This window comes from Pinus tabuliformis, chromosome 1_2, assembly GCF_031772625.1.
Source record: "Pinus tabuliformis cultivar Carrire ecotype Pingquan chromosome 1_2, CPIR1, whole genome shotgun sequence".
Taxonomy (NCBI): Eukaryota; Viridiplantae; Streptophyta; class Pinopsida; order Pinales; family Pinaceae; genus Pinus; species Pinus tabuliformis.
Window position 1 is genome coordinate 1,277,519,302 of NC_142298.1, and position 20,305 is coordinate 1,277,539,606.

The following is a 20,305-nucleotide window of genomic DNA, read 5'->3' on the forward strand; positions in this document are numbered from 1 at the left end:
TGCAAGTAATCTACTTTACGGGGTCCGAGGCAGCGCCCTAGAAAATTTCGGTTTTGGAACCTATGTTAGGTTGGGCAAACCCACCTATGGGATTTTCCCCTGGATCCCAAAATCGAGACTACCAGTTTGATTTTTCGTTATGTTCATTTCATTGTTACAATACATATTTATACATGCCGAAGCATCCAATACCATGGACTGAAAAACCATCGCGTTGAAAACCATGGACCGAAAAAAAAATAGGGTCCAAAAAACAAAATTTTCTGGGGCGTTGCCCCAGACCCCATAGGTGGGGGTTACTTGCACCCATCAAACCCCCTATGACCCCCTGCTATGCAATCATCACAACGAAGGGGGGTCTCTACCCCCCCTCTAACCCCCTAGTTAACTACGTGGGCTAGTCGTGGAAAGAATATAACACATCCCAACATTCTCCCACTTGTTGTTTTCTTTCCATAGAGGGCCACGAGAGATCTTATTCACTTATCCAGTCCTGCAACACCCATTGTTTCTCTACACCAGAGAACTTCTCAGAGCTCACAGATTTTGTCAATGCATCTGCAATATTCTTCAAAGTGTCCACCTTTACCAGTAACACCTTTTTGTCTTCTATCATATCCCTCACAAAGTGATATTGAACATCAATGTGCTTTGTCTTATATGCAGGGTTCTTTGCCAAGAAAATAGCACTTTGGCTGTCACAGTCTATCCTTATATCTCCTTGTACTAACCCCATACACGAACACAATCTCTGCAACCAAACTGCTTCCTTGCTTGCATGAGTGGCTGCCATGTATTCTGCCTCTATAGTTGATAGTGCCACTACAGATTGTTTCTTACTCATCCAACTGACTGCACCTCCAAATAGGTTAAACACATACCCACTTGTAGATCTTCTGTGATCCAGATCTCCAACCCAGTTTACATCAACAAAGCCACGAATATCCAACACTCTATCCAATCTTGGTCTTCGTTGGTAGCACAAATCATAATCACTAGTGCCACGCAAAGACCTGAAAAATTTCTTCACTACTGTCTAATGCTCATTCCCTGGTTTTGACATAAACCTACTCAATACTCCCACTGCATATGCAATGCATGGTCTAGTACAAACCATTTCATACATTAGGCTACCGACTGCACTTGCATATGGAACACATGACATGTCCTCTTCCTCTTCTTGTGTCTTGGGACACTGTTCAGCAAATAACCTCACACCTATAGGAATAGGAACCTTCACTGGTTTACTATCCTAAATATTAAACCTCTATAGTATTGTCTCGACATACTTACTCTGGTTTAACCAGAGCTTCCTTTTTTCCTGGTCTCTTTTAATTTCCATGCCCAAAATATACTTTCTAGCACCAAGATCTTTCATGTCGAATTTGGAGGAAAATTGGGACTTCAAATCCTGGATAATTTCTTTGTCATTTCCAACCAGTAACATATCATCCACATACAAGACTAGATAAATAACACGGTCACCAATTAATTTAAAATACACATAGTGATCTACTTTTCTTCTGGTGAAGCCAAGTCCCTGTATAAATGTATCAAGTTTCTAATACCACATCCTTGGTGACTGTTTTAACCCATATAGAGACTTATTTAACTTGCATACCATTTCTTTCTTACCCTTCATTGCAAAACCTTTAGGTTGCTTCATGTAGATCTCCTCTTCCAGATCCCTGTGAAGAAATACTATCTTCACATCCATCTGTTCTACCTCAAAATCAAAAGCAGCAGCAACAAATACAAGTAATCTAATAGAATCTACCTTGGCAATAGGAGAAAAAATATCACCAAAATCAATTCATGGCACCTAGGAATAACCTTTTGCTACCAACCGAGCTTGGTATTTCTCCAACTTTCCTTCTGCATTTGTCTTCTTCTTGAACACCCATTTGCTACTAATGGGTTTCCTTCCAGCCAGCAACTCCAGCAGATCCCAAGCCTCATTTTTGTGCAAAGATGCCATTTCATCAACCATGGCCTCTTTCCAGAGTTTTCCATCTTCTGAATCTACTACTTCCTTCACAGTTCTGAGATCATCATCAGTAATAGATAAAACAAAATTTGAATAGAAAGTAGATGGACTATACCGTTATGGTTGCCTTGTTTTTCGAATTGATCTTCTCACACCCAGAGTTTTTGTCTCTTCGTCCTTTGATTCCTCCTCTACTGTAGAGTTCGATTCTTCCTCCTTAAGCTCAAACTCTATCTTCTCAAGTTCCTTTGGTTGGACTTCATGTTTAATAACATCTTTCGCCTCTCTGAACACCACATCTAAGCTGTAAATAACCTTCCTTGTTAATAGGCTTCTCTCAAAAGGAAGGCATGGACTACGATGAGATATTTTCACCTGTTGCTCGATATACCACCATCCGTTTGATTATAGCCCTTGTTGCCTCACAAGGATGGAATCTACCCCAGATGGATGTCAAGACCGCCTTCTTACATGGTTCAATTAACAAGGAAGTCTATGTAGAATAACCCCAGGGGTACGAAGTTCAAGATCGTCAGACACGTATGAAGATTGAAGAAAGCCCTCTATGAGTTGAAGCAAGCTCCCCGAGCTTGGTATGAGAGGATCAATAACTATCTGATGAAGCTGGGATTTACAAGGAAAGATGCACTTTTCAGATTTACTATCTAACTTGGTTCTTTTCTCCTTTGGAACATGTACATATGCATCACATCCAAATACCCTTAGATGTGAAAGAGAGGGTTTCTTACCAGTCCATACCTCTTGTGGAGTCTTATCCTCCAACGCTAATGAAGGTGATCTATTGACCAGGTAACATGCTGTCTCCACCGCCTCTGCCCAAAATTCCTGTCCTAACTCGACACCACTGAAGATGCTTCTTGCCTTTTCCATCAACGTCTTGTTCATTCTTTCTGCAACTTCATTTTGCTTAGGTGTGTATGGAGTAGTCTTCTGCCATGCTATACCACACTTCTTATAAAATTCTTCAAATATCTTACTGCAAAACTCTCCACCGTTATTTGTCCTCAACACCTTTATCTTCTTCTCTGTCTGGTTTTCCACCAGAGCCTTAAATTCTTTAAACTTGTCAAAGACTTCAAATTTCTTCTTAAGGAAATATATCCATGTATTCCTTGAGAAGTCATCTATAAATAATACATAGTACGCAGACTTACCTAGTGATGGAACCTTCACAGGTCCAAACACATCATTGTGCACAAGCTCTAATATCTGTTTCACCCTCTTACCACCAGAGGGGAAACTCACCCGATTCTGCTTCCCATATACACAATTTTCATAGAAATAAAAATCCAAAGAGCTATTACTCATACCTTCTACCATACCTTTACCATGAAGTATTTGAAGGCGATTCTCTCCAATATGTCCAAGCCTTTGATGCCACATCATGGTATTCTCTCAGAGACCACTAGATTTTCTACTCCACTTTCAGGAACCATAGAGTTGTTGAACCCATCAACAACAGTGATACCTTGTAGCTTGTATAGAGTTCCAATCCTAACTCCCCGCATCAATACCAGTGCTCCCCGAACCATCTTGCAGGTATCCTTCTTGAACACTGCTTTTACACCTGCATCATCCAACTTGCTTACATAAATCAGATTTATGGCCAATGTAGGAATATGTAGAACACCCGGAAGTGTTCTAACCCTTCCACCTTGCAACTTCAACTTTAATTTTCCACGACCAACAATTCTAGCCTTCCTATCATACCCTAAGAAGACATCACCACCATCATATTTCTCATACTCGAAGAACCACTCTCTATGGGGAGTGAAGTGAAAGGATGCACCTGAGTCAACCGACCATGACTCATGATCTACATGTGTATTTGAATAAGCCAAGTACACATCCCCACATTCATCTGAGGTGGTTTTCACCTCTGTAGAAGGAGCATCATTAGATCCCTTTCCTTTGTTAGGAGCTTTAGATTTACAGTCCTTTTTGTAGTGCCCTACCTTTCTGCATTTCAAACAAACCACCTTTACAGGTTTTCCTAGAGATTTAGATCTCCCACTCGATGACTTGTTTTTTTTCTGTTCTGGGACCGTCCTCGTACAAACAAGGCATAACCATTATGCCTCTCCATATTTTTCCATCTCATATCCTTCATCAGCAAGGATGAGACTATTTCATCAAACTGCAAGGCAGTTGCATTGCTACCTATTGTAATAGCCAGACTATCCCACGAATCTAGTAGAGAACACAACAAACTGAAGCGCTTATCTTCATTTGAAATTTTAATATCAATAGATAATAACTTACTTACCACAATATTAAATGCATTCAGATGCTCTGTCATCGAATCTCCATTTTTCATCCTCAGGTTATACAAATTTTTCTGTAGGAATAGTCTATTCGCCAGATACTTAGATTGGTACAAAGTCCCTAACTTGTCTCACAAAGCCTTCTTCGTAGCTTTTCCTAATACATTCAAAAATACTTAATCTGAGACACACAATCGTATTGTTGTCTTTGCCTTCCAATCAAACTTCTTCCATTCTTCATCGGACATTCCTATTGGATTAGTACCTAGATATACCGCGATCCACTAATCCTTATCCACCAACAGATCCTCCATATTGAGTTTCCAAAACTCAAACCTCTAAGCATTAAATTTCTTGATCTCTACCTTTCCACTGCTCGCCATCTTCTTTCACCACCAGAATTGATCTCGCAGATATCCCATTGAATAGGGTCTACCACAGACTCGAGCGAGACCCCTCAGCAACAAAGGCGTCTTCTTGAAGCCAAAACAACTCTGATACCAAATGTAGGTTTTAACCCTGTACAAAAATTACCTACATACGAATTATAAAACACAGAAAATAAATAATGCGAGAGAATAACACTTAAAACACATATACACAAGATTTTCCCCTGGATCCCAAAATCAGGACTACCAGCTTGATTTTTCATTATGTTCATGTCAATGTTACAATACATATTTATACATGCTGAAGCATCCAATACCATGGACTGAAAGACCATCACGTATAAAATCATGGACCGAAAACTATCGCATCCAAAACCATGTACGAAAATCGTGCACAAAACCATAGGTACGTCCGCCCAACCTAATATAGGGTCCAATTTTTTTTTTTCTAGGGCGCTGCCCTGGACCCCATAGAGGGGGGTTACCTACACCCCTCAAACCCCCTGTGACCCTCCCGCTATGCAATAGACACAACGAAGGGGGGGTTCGCCCCCTGTCTAACCATCAGTTAACTATGTGGGATAGTCATGGAAAAAATATAAGACAACCCAACAAGCTTTGGGCCTATTGTGGAACTCAAAAGAACACTGTTTAGGGGGTCAAAACTACTCCGGAAGTTCAGGACCCGAAAAACTACTAAAAATAGTTAATGATGAAATAAAAAAGGAAACAAAGGAAATTGACTGGAGGTCTAGGTGGGGTAGGTGGGTGGCCACCAATCTCCACCTGGATTATTCCTCCCCCCTTAGGAAGCAATGATCTCCCATTGCGTGCAAAGCCTCCATGAGATGAGGAAATTTCTATTGAACTTGGTCCCTGGTGAGCCAGTTTCCTAGGTGGAGGAGTTGGCTAGTTTTGACAACCCGATATAGTTGGATCTTTTGCTGGTGAGTGTTTGTGACATGTGTGTCCATAATCCGATCAGCTGTGGCCTATTCCATGTAGTCTAGTTTTAACTCTATTGGTGTGAGATGTTCTACAATATCTGATGTTTCTAGTAATGATGGGAAGTATGGTCTAAGGTGGTCCACATTGAACACTAGGTGTAGACCAAGGAATGGGGGGACGATGAGCTCAAAATCATTGTCTCCGAAAACCTTGGTAATGGTGTAAGAACCTGTTAGGGCCTAAATCTACCTTAGGCTGAAGGAAGGCAGGTCTAAGGTAACATCAAACCATGCTTAACCTGGTAGCTAGCCTTACTAGGTGTTGAAGCCCCGCAAATCGGGTTGACAACAAGGGGGATACCCACCCGGTCCGGACCTTGGTTGGCAGCTCCTTATCCGTTTGGTATAGCGGGTCCGACTGGGGATAATGGGACCAGTTTCCCAATCTAAGGGTGTGTGTGTGTGTGCAGAGTTGGATGTTTGCTGATCTAAGAATACTTAAAGCTAATCTAATTCAAACTTTTAAACTAACTCTATGCTATTGTAATATAATGAGAAACAACACATCTAATCTATGCTAACCCGGGTGTTATCGGGATAAGTGTCTATTCAGAATGACTCTATCCCACTAAGGTGTGACAGTTACCTTAGAAACAAACAGAGAAAACTACTTTTGTATTCTTCTTTATGCACTATAAACAAAGAGGAATAGGATGAACCAACCTGTGTCTTGCGCTAGTCCTTTGATCCAATCTCTCTCTCCTTTGACAGCTTCCAGCTACCTGCTTCCTTACTTGCCCAGCTTCACCAAGTTCCTGTAAGATCACAGAAGAAGAAAACTACACAAAGACATGGATTTATATTCATAAATAGCTTAGGATCAGACTTAAGCTAAACATACAAATGTAACAAGCATCAATGATACACAAGCATGTAGGAGAAACTCAAATAGTTTTATTGATATAACAAGAAGATCCAGGAGGAGTTACAACCGATGATTCCTGATCCAGCATCAACCTCCTAGCAAAGAAGCCCCTCTTCACCTCCAACAAAGCATAAATCAACCAATACTCTGATATCTATCTCAAAACCAACAACAATTCTTTGCAATGTACAATATTCCAGCCTCTGGATCTCTTGGATGAGGGATCCATATATAGATGTATGCAAGGAGGATGATTCAGTTCATGAATTGATTAGCGGCTTCTCTCTGTCAGTTCTTGCTTCCACTTCGAGACTGAGAGCCTCTTACTCATCACTGGTCGAATTCAGTGAGGCAAGTGTCAATGGAGAAGATTCTGGAAGCTTCCTGTTAGCTACCTATACCAATAGGTTTCATATTTCATGATTGGCAATAAAAGTTCCAAATATGCTCTGCTTTGATGATGCAAAGATCCCATATTTCCAAGAAAACAAGGTGTGTACATAAGGCTCATGTTTTACTGAATTTTGATGGATGGTCCAACAGCGTAATCTGGATCATGCCATGTTTCAATTTTCTGTTGTAGAATAGAGAAAGAAGTCTGTCCAAACTGTTTAATCTTGGCAGACAAATAGTTAGGTAGAGAATTAAGGTTCCCAACTGCTTAATCTGGGGCCTTGGAAGAAATAAGGGCAGCATTTAGATAGGAAATCAAAAGGAAAAAGCCAAGGAAAAGAAAAGGCACACAAAGGGTCTACAAGTTTAAATGCACCCTCCATGAAGAAACAAAATGCTAGGCAAGTAGATGGGTAGGCAGATAGGGGTTGCAGAAATGTCATTCCTCACAATTGAATATGTGCTAATTTGTTCACAAAAGCAAAATCAATGGATTGAGAAGATCTTCTTCTCCATCAGCTTGCAGCAAAGCAAAGAAGCATGTCTAACCTCCCTTCTTCCCCTTTTCCCATTTCATTACTAACATCCCCTCATCAGTTGAGATTCATGGGAGAATTATGGTTTTATGGTGGTTCTTACTTCTTTGGAAGCCACATTTCCTGTGTAAAAATCTTTTCATTTTGATCTACTCCCTAAACTAAGTGATTTTTAAATGAACTTAGTGATATCCCCCCTCATCCACCCATTTCATCCATATTAACCACTAATTCTATTATATAAATCCCCTATCTTACCTTTTCCCTACTATTATTAACACCATGGTGTATAAACCCCAAGCATTGTATAAATATCCCTCCCCTTGGCATTATAGCCATATGTTCTCTAACAGGGATCAAAATGGCATCTGGTCACTTTGACAAACCTAAGCCTTACCCCTCTCCCCACTTCTAAACTCATTTGACTCATTAAATCTTCATTTGCTGAGAAAAAGCCTTATAAAAGCCCCTTTACCCATAACCCGCTTTGTATTATGAAATAATACAAAAACCCACTTTTCGCCATTTATCCAAAGTCTCTGCCCGCATTATTTCATTCCGAAAAAATACATTGAAAAACATTACAAAACACCATATCCCTAAGCTTTTCCGCCTGGCGCAAACTCCAAAAAATATGTTATTTTAATCCTTCCCCCGCGTCCGTATCATCCGATCAAATCATCAACCCGTCAACCGTCCGATCGGGCACTTTTGATCGGACGGCTATTATGAATATCGGGTTGGGCCCGAGGTCCGACGTTTAGCACCCGAGAAACTGTCAGAGGGTGACGTCAAGCCTCGGCCACGCGTCGCCCTCACAGCTTCTCGGGTCGGCCTCTGACAAAACCGTCGCCGTATTGTTAGCGGTCCGAGAAAACCATTACCGCTGTTCCACTTACCACCTGTTTGCCGGGCTTACGTCATCCCCACGTCGGAGCCACGTCACTACCACCCCGCCGTCGCGTCAACATCTCCGTCTGCCCCTGCGCTGATGTGTCCGCCACCTCACTATCCCCGTGGACCTCTCATATGCCGCCACGTCACCCGATGATGTCATGCTGACGTCATCCAACCTTGACCCCACCTGATGACGTCATGCTGACGTCATCCAAAAAACGCGCCAATATGCCAAAAATCCATATTTTGGTCGATTTTTCATGTTTTTTACACTTTTTGGCCAAAGCACTGTTGCTTTCTCTGCATGGTTTTTACATCCAAACTTGCGCCATCTTGCTGAAATCGATTTGGAGACCTCCGGTGTGCCATTTCTACATACATTCGTGACCGTTGCTCGCTGTTTACCAGGTATTTACCCTTGTAAATACTTCATACGCCTAATTTGTCTGTGAATTCCCTCAAAAAAGCTTAAGAGACGCAGAAACTTATAATTCGCCGGCGAACTCCTTGTGTCTAGTCCCCATTTACAAATGTGAGATCGAAAAACATCAGCTGAGCCTTGTCTGCCTACATTTTCGTTAAAAAACTGGACTCTGTTCGCGCAATCGCGAAACAAGTTACTCAAACTATACCTACCTGCTAAAAGAGACAGATTGAAACCAGACATTGGTCTTATTTACGCTTCAAGCAGTATTTCAATTGCTGTTTACTCAATTCACCGTATGGTCCATACAATTCACAGTTACAGTGTCAAGAAACTCCTCTGTGTTCATCTGCTCACTCTAACCAGTTCACATACAATTTAGAAGCCTCATTAGCCATGGAGACACCAATAGCCCTGAATATTCAGCCTTTGAATTCCCCTCAAAGGGAGTTAGAATGGCAAGCCCTGGGAGATTTAGATTATCAGATGATGGACTCCTTCCCAATGAAATCTAAGTTTAATATTCACATGCTAAATGAGTTGAAAGCCCAACACCTTAGTGGAGCTGATATATTAGGGATTTGGGACTCAAATTTGCCCATTTATAAACTCCCTCAAGTCAATGCCCTTCCAGACTTAGTCCATAAGTGCCAGGAGTGCTATGATCCATGCCAGAGAGCTGTTCTCAGTCCTACAGGCTCAGTCTTGTTCCATATCACCCCTGAATCCATAAATGACATGCTGTATTTTCACACTGCAAGACCATTGGCCCCTCTCTCCATGATAGACTTGGTCAAGAAGGGGAGTAACTTGTCAAGTGCCCAGATCACCAAAATCAATCAGTTATTCATGCAGCCAAGTTCTGAAATAAGAACCCCTCCTATTGGATATCCTTACCTGAATGACTTGGGCAGAATGCTGGTGGATTTGATCAGCTATGTCTTGGGGTACAGGGGAGTTGAAGATGTTGATAACACCATCATGGCAATGCTGTCCATATTTTCTCCTGGGAAACCTCCAGCTGTACACTATGACTATGCCACCTATATTGCAGAAAAGATTCATGAACAGCTAATGAATCTACAAAGGGAAAGGATGTTCAGATACACCTCCTACATCTACCATCTGTTCTTATTTTATCAACCAGACAGTTTCTCCGTTCCCCTCAGGAAACTTAATGTACAAGGGAATCCAAGGTCAGTTGTGTTTTGGTCTTCAGTGTTTCACTTTGTTCCTGAATCACCCTATACATACTGTGAATTCATAGACCTGTTCATTCACCTAGCTATGACATTACTGTATGGTTTCCCTCCTCCAAGGTTGACTGATGACATGCAAAGAGTTCTCCATCTCTCCAAAGCCCACAGCATTGGTGATTGGTATTTTTACCAACATCACACAGTAATCAGAGTATATGGCTGTGAGTTGAACCCTTATAGGCTGCCAAGGTATGTCCCTATGGGACTTTTTGCCCTAGAATACTTCAGGCAGTTTGGAAATGCCGACTGGTTCCATTTCCAAAGTAACAATAAGAAGGTGCAGTTGAAGGTAAGGAGCCAGCTAGGCCCTTTTCTATACAACAAAAGAGAGGAGGGATGGAAGGAAGCAGATATGATCCTAGAGGGCCTCAAATTGCAAACCAGTTTCAAATGGACTCCTTATGACCGCAATCATTTTATTTCCCTAAGGAGGATAAAATATAAATTGGGTAACTATTCACATGTAAGGCTGCCTCAGATTGAGCAGTATGCAAATTCTTTGAGCTGGAAAGAGGGCACTCTAGAAGAGCCAATTACTAGAGAACAGATGCTAGAAAGTAAGGCTAGGGATATTCGAAAAGAGGCTGACTTGGAAACTTGTGGACAGGTTTCCTTCTCATATCAAAGACAACTTGGAGAAGCTGCCTCCTCTTCAACTGCACATCAGCAAGCTGCCATGGACACTCAACAGACATCCAGCAAAGCCAAAGAAAAGGAGGTGGAACAGCAAGAAGGATTGCAGCAGTAGGAAGTGCATCAACCACAACAGCAACAACAAGAAGAGCAAAGACAGGAGCAGCCTGTACAGCAAGAGAAGACAGTGGAAGCCCCAAAATCCACTGAGAAACAGCCACAACAAACTGTGCCTCCAAGGCAAGAAACCTCAGCTGAAGCATCAATCCTCCAAACTCCACAAAAGGAGGATACAAGCAGGAAAAGGGACAGAGAGACTCCCCTTACAACATCGACAACTCATGGGGAGAAAAGACAGAGAATCAATCCTTTCTCAGAAGAAGAAATGCCAATGGGACAATCTTTTGGCATAGCCCCACCCAGCAGAGAAGCATCTGCAAGTTCCTTTCAACAGGAACAGGACAGAACAGTGGGAGGAGAAATGAGCTCCTCAAGCCAGCAGAGAGAAGGTGAACTGGGCATTAAACAACAGTTCATTGACATAAAGAGGAGAAGTGAGCCAATAAAGATACAACTATACAATCATTTGTTGAAGATGGCTCCTACTAACCAGCAAAGACTTATGTCCGCCTATGATGTAAATGAGGGCAAGATGATCATGAGTCACTTCATGCCCACTGCACTACAACCACAGTCCCCTTCAGATTACTTGAGGACCAATCTGGAAGTCCTTGCCAAGGACATCCACCCAATGGACAAAATAGAATTGCATAAGCAAACGGGTGAGATGGTGTATGCATCCTTGGCAGACAAGACCTTGGATAATTACAGGCTAGTAAATAGCCTAAATAATACAGCTGCTCAACTTGAGTTGGAGAAAGCATCCTCTCAAGCAAAGGACAACAGGATCAGGTCCTTAGAAGATATAATCATAGAGATTGGGCATGATCCCAAGGATATCAAGGGCATACAAGAAATATTAAAGTTGAGGGATGCAGACATGGCAGCTTTGAGGAGGAAAATCAAAATTCCAGCCACAATTCATCCTCAAACAGATGAAGTTGCCCAGCAGAGGCATGATCAAAATGCCACAGATTTGCTGGTGTCCCTATATAAGCAGCTAATCCAGACTCAAGAAAAGCTGGGAGAAGCAGAGGCTGCACAGGCAGCATTACAGGCAGCTTTGAAACAAAAAGAAGAAGGTCAGACCTCCCAGCCTCCTCCTGAAATAATTAACCTTGAAGAAGCTGCTCCAACTACTGTTCCTCCTCCTCAACAAACTGAACAAGCAGCACCATCTACTTCAGCACCACCAACAACAGAGCAGGCCCCAAGCCTGGATATGCAAAAGCTAAGAAATGAGATTCAGGCCCTGGAAGCTCAAATGACAGAACTAAAGGAGGCCAGGGAGAATTTAGCCAAGGTAAATGAAAGATATGACAAATCCAAGCAGATTGTAGCTGAAAAAGAAAGGGAGACAAAAGCTCTCAAAAAGAGAATAAATGAGCTAGAAAAAGAGCTCACACTTGATAAAGTAACAGCTGAGCTCAAGGCAATCCTATGGGCAAATATCAGCCAGTCCATCACTGACCAGTGGCACTGCATTGAGACTATACATGAGCAGTCAGAGCTCATTGCAAAACCACATAGGGAAATCCAAAGAGCAAGGGCATCTCTTGGCAATATGCCTGAGGCTGCCAACAGAATGATCAATGTGCTAAATCACAGGACAAGTACTCAGTTGACCACCATGGGAATCGCCAACAGAACTGAGACCATCTCAATAATTAAAAGGGTCCCGACCTTAAGAACCCTGGTGCAAACATTAGAGAGGAGAAGCCAGGATATACAGACAGAAATCAATAGATTCATGGACATGTTTCTGGCATTACAGAACAGAGGTCTTCCTAGCATACTGAGAAATGCAGGAAAACTACTTACCCATGAAAATTATGCCAAAAGGGTCAACACCTTTGCTGCAAGTCAGATTGCAGAAAACCCCAACACTTCAGCAGAATCATGACCAGCATCAGGGAAAATTCTCTACAACAGGGTAGAGAACTTATTTTTTATTATGAATGAAATCAATCACTTGTTTGATGTGCCTCCGAATTTCTATAAGTACACAGAGGCAGATGAGACTATAGAGGCAATTTTGAGACATCAATTGCCCACACAAGAAGTCTGGACTAGATTGACGCAATTAATATTGTCAAACCAGAGCCTGTAAATCAAGTTTTTCATTGAAATATGCAAGTTGTCATACACAGGGAAATTTTTGACATATCAGCATGCATGGAGAAAAGAGGCTGAGCCAACTCAGCGAGCTATTCAGCCACCACAGCAGCAAGCACAGTCACAGGTGGCAGGGCCGAAAACTACAGCACGACAGCCACAAAGCGCACATGTTCCAGAATGAAAGAAGAACTTTCAGACCGACTCAATGGCCTCCAAAGGTCAAAATATCTTCTGACATACATAAAGAGCATTTATGTTATATTCAATGATGTAATAACTTTCTTATCTATTATCTGGAAAAGTTGGTGAACGCATTCATTTCTCAGATGACTCAATGCCTGAGATATTTTGTATGTAACATTTGTATAAATTCCCCCTTGCATGAGTTTGCAGGGGTTGTTGTTGATTTCTTTTGAAGAAAGTTTCTTATGCTGTAATCTTTACAGAGTCTAATAAAGGAAATGATGGAATTTCTCAAGCTCTGAGTTGTTTGAATGCGTTCATGGTGTTTGTTAAAGTTGCAGGATTCCTATGCATCTAACAATACAATAAGTCCTCTGTAACTCTCTTTGTTTTGTGTTTCAATCTTTTACAATCCATATATGTCTCTAAGTTCTAAGTTTTTAACAGCAAAGAAAAAGAATAGCCTTCAGGATTTATTCATGGAATACCCTGAGCTCAATCTATGCTGTTAATGAATGTTTTCCTCAGTTATAATCTTGATAAGTGTAATTCTTAACTGCTACACTTTCAGATTATATCTTTCACAGGGACCCTTGTTTCAGGAATTCAAGTTTGCTCCTGAGCAATATAGTTCACTTTCCCACCGCCAGCTTAGTGGAGAATTCTTAATTGCTTTCCATTGGCTAATCATATATCATCATTTTAGCTTTAATTTGTATGTTGGGATACCCAATAGGCCTTGCAGTCTGAACATTCCCATAGAAGCATTTCAAACAGTTCACAACTCTAGACTCCATTACCCAATGGATTACAACTCTCTAAACACTACATCTTAAGCATTGAAAGACATCCTTCAACCAAAACATGAACAAAACCCTGAGCATAATAGCTAGCCTAAAACAATATCAAAACAGAGACAAATCATAAAGAGAGAGCCCTCTCTGATTGCAGTTTGGCTAGAAACTGCAATCCAAAGATTGGTTAGTGGTTACCCCGGCCGTATTCCCTTGGGAGTCATACGGAACAACCTGGGTGTTAACATAATTGGCGACTCCACTGGGGACTCTTTAGGATTTTCTAATTACTATCTATCTCCCAAAGCTATAGATCAAGCCTAAATATCAGTCAGGAAGCCTTCAAACTGTTTCTGTGTTACATTAGCAGCTTTAGGGAACAGCTGCTTTAGTCAGTCTTCTTAGCTTTGAAATATATATAGCCATTCCAAAATCTTGCCCAGTCCTTCAAGACATAAAAATTTCCTAAAAATTTAAAAAACAAGTTAGAAATTGGCTCCTAAAAAGGGATCTAGACACACCTAGTCAAACCCTGACCCAAATCCACCACCTGTTTTTGAAAATCCTAATATAATCCCTAGAATCATTAGGAGGCAGCAAAGGCAGGAAAATCCTACTGATTTGACTCCTGAGACAGCCCACCTTGAACCAGTTCCAACCCCAATCAAGGTTCTATTTATGTCTACCCCTACCTCCCCCAGTTCACCATCTGCATCTCAAACCCCTCCTCTCACATCTTCATCCACTGCACATACCCCCTTGACCAGCACTCCAGGTACTGCTACACCTGTTACCCCTGTGATACCCATCTTTCCTTTTGTCCCGGTTGCCCTTGTCAATCCCCCAAACCTTGTGAATATGGCTAACAGATATGCACGCTTGCAGTTGCCTGCCAATCATGCAGCCTTACCTCAGGATTACCAAACCAAAATTTCTTATTTTGACTCCACTGGCCCCTTCACAGCTGTTCAGCATGCCAAAAGGATGCAAGATCATTTTGAGACCTACGAAATAGATGATGACAGTGTGAGAATGAGGGTGTTTGTTCAAAGTCTGACTGGGGATGGAAGAACTTGGTTCAGATCCCTGACTGTAAATAGCATCACAACTCCAGATGAGCTTTATCAAGCCTTTATTAACAGATGGGAGAAGAAGAAAGACCCCTTGCACATACTCGGTGAATATGATACAATCAAAAGAGGTCCTCAAGAGACTGTCTTGGAGTATTGTGCTAGATTCAACAATGTATATAACGCAATTCCACAGAATTTAAGACCTCCTCCTGATTTGGCCTTGTACAAATTTCCTGATGGTTTTGATCCTGATATGGCCTATCAGTTGAAGGAGAGAGCTCCTGAAACCCTTGCAGATGCCCAAAAGGTTGCTGTCACAGTGGAAGCCAACCTGATTGCGAAAAGAAACAGAGCAAGGTTGGAAAAGAGGACTGTTTTCAAGGAGGAACCCTCTGCTTTTGACCAAAAGCTGGATGCGATACTGAATGGAATGAAGAGATTGGGTGATAGAGTGGAATCTGTCGAGAGAAAGTCATCATGGGAAGCACCACAAAACAACCCTGCTAGGAATCCAAATTTCAGGAGAACTCAAAACCCAAACGTTGGTAAGGCCAATTCTGACCCAGACATAAGACCCCCTTTCCAAGAAAACTATGCTGAGACTTCCACACCAAGTGAACCCAATGAAGATTCCCACATTAATTTAATGGGTTTAGATGGTGAAAGTCAAGTTTTCTTAACACAAGAAGATCATGAGGATGATGAAATCAAACTGTTCCAAACTAAATCAGGTGAATCCTTTGACTTTAAACAAGGCTATGACACCGCTGTTTATGAGGTCCATAAACAATACAAGCTAAGGAGCAGAACTGTGAATGTAAATCAGCCTGAAAAGGTAAAGGATAATCAGCAGCCTAAAAGAGCCATAGTCACAGAGCCTAATGACAAAACAAATTCACATACAGAAGAAGTAATTATTGAAGAGATTACTGAACCATTGTCTTTAAAACAGTAGCCTATGGCCACTCCATCCTCTCACCCTAATTTAAATATTACTCCTCAAGACATGGTTAAAAAAGACGAGTCCCAAAATCAAGATAAGAATCAAGAAGAAGAGTTAGTGAACAAGGAAAGGACTGTTATCCATAACCCTAAGACGCAATCTGAAAAACCTTTTGACCTAGAAACTGAAATAGGCAAACTAAAGATAGCAATTCCTCTCTCAGAACTAGCCAAGCATGACATTTATAAACAATAGATCAAGAAGTCCCGTCAACTCACTGGAAACAAAGATGATGTTAATGTGTTGGATGATACCCCAGAATTACTATTTGGCCCAGAAGTGGATGGAAAAACAGTAGTCACAGGGGTATTACCTTTTTATGTCAGCTTACATATTCATGATAAGATATTACATAATGCAATGTTTGACTCAGGTGCCTCTCACAATCTCATGCCAAAAGCAGTCATGGAGAGATTGAATCTAGATATAACAAGACCATACAAGGTCATGTTTTCCTTTGACTCCAGCCAAGTCAAGTGTTTAGGTCTTATAAAAGATTTATGTGTGTCTCTGGTTCAATACCCAAACAAAACAATTCTAATGGATGTTGTAGTTGCTGATATCCCACCTAAGTATGGGATGCTGTTATCAAGATCATGGGGAGCTAAGCTCCAAGGCTCCCTACAATTAGATATGTCATATGCCACCATCTCTGTTTTTGGGCAACCAAAAAGATTATACAGAGAAACACTCATGAAATACATGGTCAGCAGTGAAGAAAAGCCTCAAAACTTTCCCATATATGCTGTCCATTCAGACATAGACTCATACATTCTCTTCAATGACAATACAGGTCTCTCAAATAATGATCTTGAAACCAAGGTACTCCAACAAGAGGAGGACACTAATGAACAAACTGTTACCCAAGAAACAATGGTTCAACCATCATCAAACCAAGCTGCTGCCCTAGAAGTCACATTGATTCAACCAAGGGACAAAACTGTTTTAAAGCACAAACTAAATGAGAAATCAGAACTTCAACTTGCATTTCCAGCTCACAAAGAGGTCATTAAATCTCCCTTAGGACAAGAGATCCTATGGTTCCTTGAATTTGATGGGTCAGTCAACAAATTAGGGGCAGGAGCTGGAGTTTGGGTACACAATAAAGAGAACACTCACGCAGAAGGCAGAGCCTATAGATTAAACTTCAGATGTACTAATAACATGGCAGAATATGAAGCTCTTTTGCTAGGCCTCAAGTTAGTAAAGTTCTTACAAGCTGCCAGGGTTTCAATCATGGGAGATTCAGATTTAGTTATCCAACAAGTGAAGGGAAATTTTGTCACAAATGACAAAAGACTAAGGTCTTATAGGTCTGCTGTAGCTGAAGTACTAAACTTTTTCTCTGAATTCCAAATCACTAAAATTCCTAGAACCCACAATCTGCATGCTCATAGTCTGGCCACATTTGCTAGTACTTGCAAATTACCATTGGAGCCTAACAATTGTTTCACAGCTGAGATAAAACACAGACCCTCCATTCCAAACAATGTCAAAGACTGGCAAGTATTTGAAGATGATGCACAAATAAACAATTTCTTGACCTTGCAACAAGAATTTGCAGGATTAAATATTGACACTGAAAGAGCAAGTCAATCACAAATACAGTTTGAACAGACTAATCACCCAATATCACCCAAAACAGCAAAACAAATGTTACATCCAACAGTTTTCAACAAAAACAACATACAACAAATTCAACAAGCCAGCTATGACGAAATGCCTGTTACAGAGGCTGAAATCATAGAGCTGAAAGACAATTTTCTTCCAACAGGCCTAACTCCATTAGAGGACATCTTTGATTCAAATGATATCCCTAGAAAACCAAAAATTCAGCCCCTTAACTCTGCCATTGAAGAATGCAACATTGGAACTGTTGAGAAGCCCAAAATAATAAAATTGTCTGCCTCCTTACCTCCTGATCAAAAACCCAAATACATTGACCTTTTCAAAGAGTTTCAGGATGTCTTTGCATGGGGCTATGAGGATCTAAAGTCCTATGATACCTCTGTTATCCAGCACACTATCCCTCTCAAGCCTAATCAAAAGCCATTCAAGCAGAAACTAAGAAGGATCAATCCCATGCTCCTTCCTTCAATTGAAAAGGAATTACAAAAAATGTTTAAAGCTGGCATCATAGCACCAATCAGGTTTTCCGATTGGATTTCAAATTTAGTCCCTACAAGGAAGAAAACAGGTGAAATCAGGCTTTGTGTGGATCTAAGAAATCTGAATCAAGTGTCCCTCAAAGACAATTATCCCTTACCCAAGATGGATCACATTCTACAAAGAGTGGTAGGTGCCTCAAGGATATCATTACTTGATGGATTCTCAGGCTTCAATCAAATCCTAGTACATCCTGATGATCAAGACAAAACTGCATTTACAACCCCATGGGGAACTTTCAAATATGTAAAAATGCCTTTTGGATTAAAAAATGCAGGGGCAACATTTCAAAGAGCAATGGATATCGCTTTTGCCAAGGAGATTCGTGACTTTCTAGTCATTTACTTAGATGACCTCACACCTTTCTCAAAATCTGACCAAGAAGATTTGAAACACTTAAGGCAGATTTTCTTAACATGCAGGAAATATGGAATTTCCTTGAATCCCAAGAAATCCCTGTTTGGTTTGGAAGAAGGAAAGCTGTTAGGACACATCATTTCAAAAGATGGCATAAGAATTGACCCAGACAGGATACAAGCTATCTTACAAATGCCCCACCCAAGGAACATCAAAGAATTGCAAGCATTCTTGGGAAAAATAAACTTCTTGAGAAGGTTTATCCCAAACTTAGCAGAACTCATCAGATTGCTGAATAACATGCTAAAGAAGGATTCAAAAGTAAAATGGACTGTTGAATCAAATCAAGCCTTTGAAGGAATAAAATTGGCCCTCACTCAAACCCCTGTCTTAACAAATCCACAATTTGATAGGGAATTTATCATATTCTCCTTTGCCTCCCAACAAACAATTGCTGTTGTTTTGTTACAGAAAGATGACCAAGGAAATGAGAAACCCATTGCTTTCTTTAGCAGAGCTCTTAGGGATGCACCTTTAAAATATCAAATCATGGAGAAACAAGCTTATGCTTTGGTCAAGGCCATTAAGGACTTTAGGGTTTATATCCTCTATTCACATGTTATAGCTTATGTACCAAGTCCCATAGTGAAAGACATTCTCACCCAAGAAAACTTAGAGGGCAGGAGAGGAAAATGGATTGCCAACATCCTTGAATTTGATATTGAGATAAAACCTACAAAACTGATAAAAGGGCAAGGTTTGGCTAAATTAATGACAGAAGCAAACTTCCAAGCCTTAGACATCAACCAGCTGGACAACGAACCGGAGCTGGCGACTCTAAAGATCAATGTAGCCTTTGAACAATCCCCTTGGTATTCTGATATCTGTTATGTGTTACAAAACCTGTGTGCTCCCCCAGGGCTGTCCAGAACTAAATGTAGGTTCTTAAAAATGAAAGCTTCTAAATTTTGTGTAATGGATAGAAATTTGTTTTGGAAAAACCATGAAGGAATATTACTAAATTGCTTGATTGAAAATGAAACTAACAATATCATGAAAGAATTTCATGCAGGGGACTGTGGTGGACACTTGTATTGGAAGTCCACTGTGGATAAGATATTGGGAGCTGGTTACTATTGGCCCACTATGTTCTCTGATGTCAGGAAATTAACCACATCATGTCATAAATGCCAAGTGTTTGAGGGAAAGAGAAAGTTACTGCCACTTCCCTTGAGGCCTGTTGCAACAGAGAGACCTTTTCAACAATGGGGCTTGGATTTCATTGGGGAAATTCATCCCTCATCTTCAGGCCAACATAGATGGATTCTAATAGCTACAGACTACTTCACTAAATGGATTGAAGCTGTTCCATTCAGACAAGCAAATGATTCAACAATCATTCAGTTTTTGGAAAATAACATATTGGCTAGATTTGGTTGTCCTGATAAGATAATAACAGACAATGCTGCTGCCTTCAGATCAAAGAAGATGGTGAATTTCTGCCACAAATTTCACATTACCTTGGGTCATTCTACTGCATACTATCCCCAAGGAAATGGCCTGGCTGAATCATCAAATAAAAGCCTTGTAAACATCATAAAAAAGGTGCTGGAAGAAAATAAAAAGAATTGGCATAAGAAGCTAATCAATGCCTTATGGGCAGATAGACTAACAACCAAGAGATCAATTGGGACCAGCCCATATGAGTTGGTTTATGGATTAGAAGCTAAATTCCCTTCATCACTAGGGGTTCCTGTTATGAAACTTCTTCAAGAAAGCCAAGCTGAACCAAATGATATGCAAAGAAGGATCAATC